General features: G+C 45.7%; 1 pseudogene; it reads right to left on the bottom strand.

Annotated features, from left to right (window-relative positions):
• Positions 1-5753: 5753 nt before the first annotated feature.
• On the bottom strand, positions 5754-9877 carry LOC145339806 (Ig heavy chain C region, secreted form pseudogene; annotated as a pseudogene).
• Positions 9878-10573: the final 696 nt, after the last annotated feature.

Here is a 10573-nt window from a genome sequence, read left to right on the forward strand (position 1 = left end):
CAGGGTGATCTCTGGGTGCATTGAGACAGCATCACCAGCAGATGGCGGCAGGGTGATCTCTGGGTGCATTGAGATGGCATCACCAGCAGATGGAGGCAGCGAGGGCTCTGGGTGCATTGAGACAGCATCACCAGCAGATGGAGGCAGGGTGATCTCTGGGTGACTTTTGCTCCAAGTTTCACCGACAGTAGTGAACTGAATATGATCCAGACAACCCGAATAATGGAACATATTTTCAATGTTTTGCTGTAGAAATGTATGTTATGTGAGGGGCACGGTGATATCAGGAGAGAGAATGAAATAATACATTGATGTATCTCAGAGACCTTAGGGACAGAACAGTTCAAACCCGGGGAGGAATCTATGACTTGTTTAATTTTGTATTGTGGGAAATCAATGCCAGCACATGGTTAACAGGAACAGGAGTGTTGAGACATTTTAGAATTATGTTGCATTAGTATATTTATACTTCAATGATTAAGGTAATGATACTTCAAAATCTGTAGCAAGTGAACCGGAAACTAATTTGTACTGTTGGCAACTGGGTCCTTATAGCAGAGAACTGTTCCCTTCCAAACACAGGAGAGGGAGGAGAGTGAGCCCAGAGCTTCCCTCTCTCTACCCGGTGGTACAATGTCCCAGATGGTTCGAACCACTGAAGAGGTGGAGGTGAGTGGATTCAATAATGACATTCCTCCTCTTTTCATTGAGGAAGTTTTGGGACATGGATTAGCTCCTGCTCCTCCCCTCTCTCTGCTGGGTTAGTGGGAATCCAGGATGTTAACAATTTCACTCTCCCTCAATCCGATGGGGGGAATATTTCTCCATGGTTTTTTGTGTGTGACCCTCACTTCAGTTCCCAGTGGGTGCGGTGCAGCAGCTTAAAGAGGTGGTCAATGAGAGAAGCAGGGACACAGAGATCTAAATGTTGTGTTTGTGTGTCAGACATGTTAAAAATGTGGGATTGTTTCCCCCTCAGCGGGAGGAGAGTCAGTGAAGATATTTTGCAGAATCCTGTAATGAATGTGCTCTATTCTATCCCTGACCCAGTGTCTATCTCCGCTGGGAGCACTGGGTCAACAATGTTGGGTTCCAGACATGAAAATATCTGACTCAAATCAAAGATATGGAAGTAAAACTGAAAAACAACCAGCTCAGCAATTGGGTATTTCATTGATTGTTAGAGGAAAATGTTTTTATTCTTTTTATTGTAGTTTTTAATGCAAGTGAGTGACTCTCATTGACATGAATTAACCGTGTCCATCAGTGCAAGGGAAATGTTCACAAAACTGGGTTTACCGCTGGATTTGTCAACTGTTTTGTTGATGATCTTCAAGGGGATGGCTTCATGTCCCACCACACAGGAGTAAGAAGCGCCGCTGGACCATTCCTCTGCTGCAATGGATAACAGGCTGTACATGAAGAAGGAGCTATCGCCGTTCTCCGCCACCACCTCGGTGTTCCTGTAGTTGCCGGGATTCACCGGCTTGTCGTTGACGGTCCACTTGACGAAGATCTCTCAGGGGGAGAAACCTCTCACTAAGCAGCTGAGGGAGATGAAACAGTTAGGAAGAGCAAAAAGAAAAGGAGTTATAGCACTAGGACCGCCCCAGAGGAATGACCCCGGAATATCAAGGGTGGGGTGACAGCTGGGGTAGAGAAGGCAAGGGAGGGAGATCAGAATACCTCGGAGGAAGGGAAGAGTGCAGGGTGTGAGATAGTGGTGGGGGATGGGAAAGTCAAAGGGATTGACAGGCGGTTCTGTGGGCAAAAGCGGGACTCCAGGATGGTAGTCTGCCTCCCTGGAGCAGGGGTACAGGATGTTTCAGAAAGGGTAGAGGGAATTTTGAAGGGTGGAGGGACTGAGTCTGATGTGATTGTGCACGTAGGAGAGAAGGATGTAGGAACAAAGTGCAGGGGGGACATACGTAGGCAGTTCAGGGAGTTGGGGGCTAGGCTGAAATGTAGGGCCTCCAGGGTGGCGTTCTCTGGGCTGCTGCCGGTGCCTGGGGCTAGCAGGGCTAGAAATAATGAGATACTCCAACTAAATGCGTGGTTGAAGGATTGGTGTAGGGCAGAGGGTTTTAGATTCGTAGACCACTGGGAAGTCTTTATGAAAGAGGGGCAAATATACAAGAGGGATGGGGTACAGTTAACTGGGAAGGGCATGCATATCTTAGCTGGAAGGTTGGCTGGAGTGTTTCGGCAGGGTTTAAACTAATATGGAGGGGGGGTGGGGAGGTGGACGGAACTGGGATTGGGGATAGGGTAAGCCCGGAGGGTAGGAAGAAGGATCGGATTGTTTCTCAGGGTCTTCGGTACATGTGTTTCAATGCTAGGAGTGTGACTGGCAAAACAGATGAACTGAAGGCAATAATGTTCGAAAGGAAGTTGGAAGTGGTGGCGGTGACAGAGACTTGGTTAAAGGAAGGGCAGGACTGGCAGTTGAATGTTCCCGGGTATAAGTGCTTCAGGCGTGATAGGGGTGGGTCGCTGAGAGGTGGGGGAGTGGCGTTGTTAGTTAAGGATTGCATCATAGCAGTGCAGAGGGAGGGAGGTATAGAGGATATAGGAATCGAGTCGCTATGGGTGGAGTTGAGGAATAGGAAGGGAGATGTTACTATGTTGGGTGTGTACTACAGACCGCCCAACAACCCGAGGGCTGTGGAAGAAGGGATAAGCAGGGACATTCTAGATAAGTGCAGGAAGAATAGGGTGGTGGTAGTGGGAGATTTTAATCTCCCCGGGGTAGACTGGAAGGTGCCGAGATCAGAGGGTGCTGACGGGGAGGAATTTGTACAGTGTGTAATGGAAGGATCCCTGGAGCAGTATGTGGATAGCCCGACCAGAGAGGGGGCTATACTGGACTTGGTTCTGGGGAATGAGCCTGGGCAGGTGGTTGACGTTGAAGTAGGAGAGCAGGTGGCTAACCGTGACCACAACTCTGTCTGGTTTAAGATATTAATGGATAAAGATGAAGCCTGTCCTAAGGGGAGGGTGTTAAACTGGGGGAGGGCTAGATACAACCGGAGTAGGCAGGATGTTAAAGATACGGACTGGGGTAAGCTGTTTGATGGCAGGTCGACGCTGGGTATGTGGGAGTCTCTCAAGGGAAAACTAAAATCTTTGCAGGAAAGACGTGCCGGTCAAGAGGAAGGATGGGAAGGGTAGGATTAGAGAGCCGTGGGTAACTAGGGATATTGAGGACCTGGTCAGGAGGAAGAGGGAGGCGTACATTAGATCTAGGCATTTGAGAACAGAGATAGCGTTAGAAGAATACAGAGAATGTAGGAGAGAGCTTAAAAGGGGCATCAGAAAGGCAAAAAGGGGCCACGAAATGGCTTTGGCGGGTAGGATTAAAGAAAATCCTAAGGCATTTTACTCCTATGTTAGAAATAAAAGGATGGTTAGAGGGAAGATTGGTCCTCTCAGGGACAGAGGAGGGGAACTATGCTTGGAGCGTGGGGGAATGGGGGAGATCGTGAATGAATACTTTGCGTCGGTATTCACGCAGGAGAGGGGCCTGATGTCTGGTGCTGTGCTTGAGGAGTTTGAGGATCCGTTGAGGGAAATAGTCATCACGAGGGAAGAGGTGTTGGGACTTTTAGACAGTATAAAGACGGATAAATCTCCGGTGCCTGATGGCATCTATCCCAGGCTGTTAAGGGAGGTGAGGGATGAAATTGCTGGGCCTCTGACGCAAATCTTTGTCTCTTCTTTGGACACAGGTGAGGTCCCAGAGGATTGGCGGATTGCAAATGTAGTACCATTGTTTAAGAAGGGTCAGAGGGATAACCCAGGGAATTATAGGCCGGTGAGCTTGACTTCAGTTATAGGCAAGCTAATGGAGAGGATCCTCAAGGATAGGATGTATGAACATCTGGAGCGCTGCAATCTGATCAGGGATACGCAGCATGGCTTCGTTACAGGGAGGTCGTGCCTTACGAATCTAGTGGAATTTTTTGAAGAGGTGACAAAAACGGTTGACGAAGGACAAGCCGTTGATGTCGTCTATATGGATTTCAGTCAGGCGTTTGACAAGGTCCCTCATGGTAGGCTGATAGAAAAGGTGAAGGCTCATGGGATACAAGGCCAGGTATGTAGATGGGTGGAGAACTGGCTTGGGAGGAGAAGACAGCGAGTAGTAGTGGAAGGCTCCTTTTCCAATTGGAGGTCTGTCACCAGTGGTGTGCCGCAGGGCTCGGTACTAGGACCTCTTCTATTTGTGGTATATATTAATGACTTGGAAGAGGGGGTAGGTGGTGTGATCAGCAAATTTGCTGATGACACTAAGATGGTTGGATTGGCGGGTACTGAGGAGCAGTGCCTGGCAATGCAACAGCACATAGACAGGCTGGTAGATTGGGCAGATAGATGGCAAATGGAATTTAATCCGGAGTAATGCGAGGTGATGCACTTTGGCCGGAATAATGTGGAGGGGAGTTATACGATAAAAGGTAGAACTATCCGGAGTATAGATACGCAGAGAGACCTGGGGGTGCAAGTGCACAAGTCCCTGAAGGTGTCGGTGCAGGTGCAGAATGTGATGAGGAAAGCGTATGGTATGTTAGCCTTCATAGGAAGAGGTATAGAATATAAGAGTAGGAGTCTGATGTTGCAGTTGTATAGAACGTTGGTTAGGCCTCACTTGGAGTACTGCGTCCAGTTCTGGTCGCCATACTACCGGAAGGATGTAGAGATCCTGGAGAGAGTGCAGAGGAGATTTACCAGGATGCTGCCTGGTATGGAAGGGCTGTCTTACGAGGAAAGATTGAACGAACTTGGGCTGTTTTCCCTTGAGAGACGTCGGCTGAGGGGGGATCTAATAGAGGTTTATAAGATTATGAAGGGGATAGATAGAGTAAATGGTGGTAAGCTTTTTCCGCTATTAGAAATGGATAGAACGAGGGGTCACGGGCTTAGGGTGAGGGGGGCTAGGTATAAGACAAATATTAGAGGGCAGTTTTTCACGCAAAGGGTAGAGGGGGTGTGGAATGCACTGCCGAGTAAGGTGGTGGAAGCAGGCACGCTAGGGTTGTTTAAGAGTCACTTAGACAGCCACATGAGCGGGCTACATATAGGGGGATATAGTAGGCCTTACTAAACATTGCAGGCTTGGGAATACGTTTTGCCTCAGGGATGTTAGTCTTTGCCTGTTTAATAATGAATTTTTTTGTCTCCACAGGCATTTAAGTCCAGCAAGGGGCATGCATGCGGCAGGTTGTAGTGGGCTGCTCTTGGACGTTGCTTCGGGAGTTGCCTATTGCTTCATGTCGTTAGTGTGCTTAAACTGGACCATCTCGAGGGCAACACGACAGCTCAGAGACTATCTCTGTTGCTGTGCGGACACATGGATTTGGGCCTGTGTCTGTGGGAGTTTGCACGTTCTCCCCGTGGTTGCGTGGGTTTCCTCCGGGTGCACCGGTTTCCTCCCACATCCCCAAAGATGTGCTTTTAGGCTGATTGATTGGGTACTAAATTGTCCCTAAATTGGACCTCCCTGATCCTCGCACATTAGGCGTAGACTAAAATCATGAATAGGTCACTGAGACAGTGGGACGGTGGCGCGGGCTCGTTGGGCCGAAGGGCCTGTTTCCCGCGCTGTGTTGTTCTTTGTTCTGAGCGGAGACGTCTTCTGCCGAGGGCAGGAGGACAGAGACGACCGGTTCCCGCGGATTTGGATCTGCAGAAAATGTACAGTAAATGTCAATAAACTGGAGAATTCTGGAGACAATGAAACCACTGGTTAGATATCAGGAAAATGTGCAACACTTACATGGTATTTCAACGCTCTTGACTGTGCTGATGTGTCGAACCTCACAGTCAATTCTGGGACATTCTCCCGCTGAGTCGCTGATGGTTAACTGGCTGCTCAGGGTGTAGCTTCCATCCGTATTTCTCACTGACGGGTAAGGCTTAAATCCACTGGGGACCGTTTGCCCATTTATCTTCCAGGTCACTTTGGAGACATCTGGAGAGTAATCCATCGCCAAACATCCGAAGGTGATGGAGCCGTCGGAGTTGTGTCGCTGACAGGGGGAGACCAGGCCGTAGAGATTGGGCGGAGATTGTTTCGCTGGGAAAGAATGGCCAATTGAACAAGTTAGACTCTTACTTGCATTTATTAAGTCATCAAACATATTGTTACAAATAGGTTTCTATATTAGATATAGCTCTTGGTGTTAAAGGGATGAAGGGATATGGGTAGTAGGTGTGATCAGGATAGTGATGAGCTCTGACCAAAGTGAATGGCGGAGTAGTCCCAAAGGGCCAAATGGCCTACTCCAGCTTGTATTTTCTATGTTTCTATCTCCAACACTGATTAGAATTATGAACTTATCCCTAATATTTCCCAATGAAATCTTTCATCCGCCTTTGAGATGATGTTACTTCTATCATTTGGGAATTGTCATCTCTGTAGAAACTCATATCCCTGTCTTCACTTCTATCAAATTAGGAAGAAAAAAAACACATTCTGTTAGTCTCACAATGACGTGTCATTCATTGGATTAACAGGGAACAGCAAAAATGTTCCCCATTATTGCAGCAACTATTTATTTCTCAACAACAGCAGTGTGTGACAAACCGCTGTTTATTTCTCAAACAACAACACTTTGTGATGAAGAAGTTCTCCCTTCATTCAGACTATCCACTCACCTGATGAGGGAGCTCCAACAGCTTGTGATTCCAAATAAACCTGTTGGACTTTAACCTGGTGTTGTGAGAATCCTTCCTGTGCCCACACCAACCTCACTCCGGCATCTCCACACTAGTTTTGGAAATTGCCTGGTTTCAAACTGATTGGTGCCCCTTCCTCTGTCCAACTCACTGCCTCTCACTGCACAAACCAGAGATTAGTGACTTTGCTTCAAAAATACCTCCGGAATGAATACTTACTGAATGATCAGGAAACTCGCAATGTGATTATAAATTCAAATAAATTCAACATTGACTCATTGAAGGATCACACATTAATACCTAGAGATTCCCATTCGGGCCCTGAAGTTTCCTCCATCATTCACTGAGATTACAGATGAGCTGATTGTGGTGCTAGCTCTATTCTGAACCCCCTCAGTCCGCCCATCCAGCACCCGCTCTCTGCCCATTTCCACAGCTCTTTGCCCTTTCCCCTGGCTCTCTGCCTGTCGCAGTGGCTCTTTTCCCCTTTTATCCGGCTCTCTGTATTTCCACCTGGTTCTCTACACTTCCCTCCAGCTCTGTGCCCTCTCCCCCGGCTCTCTGCTCTTTCTCTGTATCTGTCTGTATCTCTGTCACACTCTGGAAACACTTTCAACAGGATCAGGTATAACATTTACAGAAATGTTTAATATAAATTCCAATTAATGTTTAGAATAAGCAGAAAATATTATACAGCAGCACCAGCATTGTGAGTGAGTGGAACATTTTCACTGGATAAATATAGAAATTCTAGATTATTTTAATTTTTTGGTTTAAATTTCAAACACTGGTGCAGTAGATGGTTCAACCCGCGGCCACTAGATGTCACCATATTTAAACATTTGGAAGGTAAAAGTTCCAGCCATCAAATATCACCGAGATTAAACATTGCAGGGACCCCAAATTGTAAATGCAGTGACAAACTATGTTCTGAACGAGTGGCGTAAGCCGATATCAGTAAAGATTTTAAACATACAAACACAATAAAGCCTGCTTTATTTCTGTCTGCAGTCACGCATCAAACAGTTGCGAACCCACAGAATATTCATATTCAATCAAAGCGTGTAACAGCTCAGTGTCACTGAGTTCAAACAATGCAGAAACACTAAATTAATTCACAAATTTTACGTGTTTAGAGTCACCCAGATACATAATCTCCTCACCACAGAAAAAAACGCATCACTGACAGACTGAAGCCCGCTTCATGCAGAAGCAGCACAATTCTACAAACACTTTCAACAGAATCAAATGTAACATTTACAGAAATGTTCAGTATAAATTCCAGCCAATTCGCCCATCACCAAACTAATTAATGTTTAGAATAAGCAGAAAATATTGCACAGCAGCACCAGCATTGTGAGTGAGTGGAACATTTTCACTGGCTAAATGTACAAATTCTAGATTATTTTAATTTTTTGGTTTAAATTTCAAACACTGGTGCAGTAGATGGTTCAACCCGCAGCCACTAGATGTCGCCGAGATGAAGCACTGCAGAAACGCTGAATTGTTTAACAGACATTTAGATTTGAAAGTAACCCTAACCACACAGTAACCTCAACAGATAAACACCAAATCCCAACAATTTGGGATTGAATCCCTCAGCAGCAGCTATTGTGCAGAAAGAGCTGAATTCTAAAACCCCTTCGCAGCAGAGTCACAGGAAACATTGTAACAATTCTCAACCGAGAATCCGCCAAACTCACATTTCTGTTACCAAATGGATTATTAGTACAGATAAAAATATAAAACAAAGACACATGTAAACCAGTTACTCAGTAAGTGGATGGTTCTTACCTGTAGTCACCGTCACCATGGTCCCTTGTCCCCAGTAGTCGAAAGCATCACAGTGTCACATTCCGTTGGCTGTGTCATAAAATAACCGTCCCTGCACAGAATAGACACAAAATCACCGTTACTTTAAATATCCACAAACCCAAGGAAAAGCAAAGACAATTAACGTTCATTAGATTATAACTGGATCTTTGGATATCATTTGACATTCCTAAATGACCCTAATGTTTTATATTTCACAGAGTTACACGTGAACATGTTGTTGAAAACGCACACCGATAATTGAGTAACTATCAAGATTTTCCATGTTTATTCTTGCCATGTGGTCAGTGCTGGACATAAATAATATTGTACTGTGATTACAGTTTGGATGTAAAAGTGACACTGATCCAGTTTCAATCAGTCAGTGCTGAGGGTTTTTTGTATTGACAGTAACTGCTGTGTAGCTCCAGCTATCACAGTGAGACACAGCATGACCAGTACGGAGGCGGACAGTTAGCTGTAAAATACAGACAGTTAATTTCACTGCTATTTCAAAAGCCTGTTTGCAGCTCGTTAAGGGTGACTCAGTGAGATATTTCAATTTCGACTGGTCATGATATTGATAAAGGGGGTTAGAAACTTTTACACTCTCTGTGCACATCCAGCGTGTAAATCAATAACAATAAACTTGAAGCATTTTACATCATAAAAAAAGTACTGCTTCTAAGTATTATTTTGTTGAACCCTCATGTACTTTGGCATTCGGCAATAGCATTGGTCACAAATTTAAGCAAGGACCTTTTCTGAGGTTTCTGTATGAGGATGGCGCTTTTCTCAGCTCTGTGACCCCCGTAGAATATCACAGTGACACACACCCATACAAAAACTGCATTCACTCTGTTCAGTCCTGCTGTTCAATATTCACTTCAAACGGACCATTGGTTTTGCTCGAATGGGAAATGTAGGCAATTGTTTATATAACACAATCTATGAGAAATATTAAAAAGAGTAATATATCGTATGTCGGATTGCTGAAACTACAATGAATATAAAGGCAGTGAAAAGCTGACCAGTTGTATCGGTGAGTTTGGGAAGTTTTACTGTTAAATGCTTTCTGTGTTACTCTTTATTTTAAACACCGTTATAGTTTGCTTCTGACCAGCCTCGATCATACTGCATTGAAAACAGATCCTGACCTTCAGGTTATGATGGAAGATGCTGATATCCCCAGTAATAGATGGCCGTGTCTCCAGTCTTCAGGCTCGTCATCTCCAAAGAGAAGATGTTGCTTGAAGTGTCTGTGGACGCAGTAAATCGACCCTGAATTGATGGCGTGTAGTAATTAGTGCTGGATGAACGATAGTAGGTAAGCAGACACTCGAGCCCCCTGTCCGGGAACCTGCCGGATCCAGTCCATCCAGTAGCTGCCAAGATTGAAACCGCTGGTTTTACAGCTCAGTTTCAGGGAGCCTCCGGGACGCCTTTGTACTTTCAGTTCTTTGACTTGATATTTTCCTTCCACCTTTCCGTATCCTGACAACCTGGTTTCTTCCAATTTTCACGCCACGTACATCCTTCTGGGTCCCAGTGAGTTTAAAATCCTGTATCTCTGTCTCTGCAGAGCTGCTGGTTAAAGACACATTTACAGCACTTAGCAGACAGAAACTTCACTCTGATTCTTTCCCTCCCCCTCCCCCAGCTAGTGCTTGTAACACACATTCAGACACCCGGACAGACAACAACAGACAGATGACATTGTAATTCAGGAGTGGAATTAGTAAATGAGACAACAAATAACTTTGCAAGAAATTGTTACAGTTCAAGCAACTTAAGGGAAAGGCAACTTTGCAGGAATCAGTAAAGGGGAGAAACCTGTAGCCGATGGAGCCCTGGGTGAACAAGTTGTACAGTCCACATTCAGACCTGGCCTGCCGGGCAGTGCAGAGCTGCGAGTTAGCCTTGGAATAAACCATTTACCTGGTGCTCACTAACCCACACACACAACCCCCCCACACACTCAGAGACAGGCTGGTGTTGGACTGGGCCATACCTGCAGGAGGTGTGTCCAGGTGAGGTGTAGGAGATGTGGTTGGATGGGGTTTGATTGGGGAGGTGTGGACAG

This window comes from Carcharhinus amblyrhynchos, unplaced genomic scaffold (genome assembly GCF_965287045.1).
Source record: "Carcharhinus amblyrhynchos unplaced genomic scaffold, sCarAmb.v2.hapA scaffold_681, whole genome shotgun sequence".
NCBI lineage: Eukaryota > Metazoa > Chordata > Chondrichthyes > Carcharhiniformes > Carcharhinidae > Carcharhinus > Carcharhinus amblyrhynchos.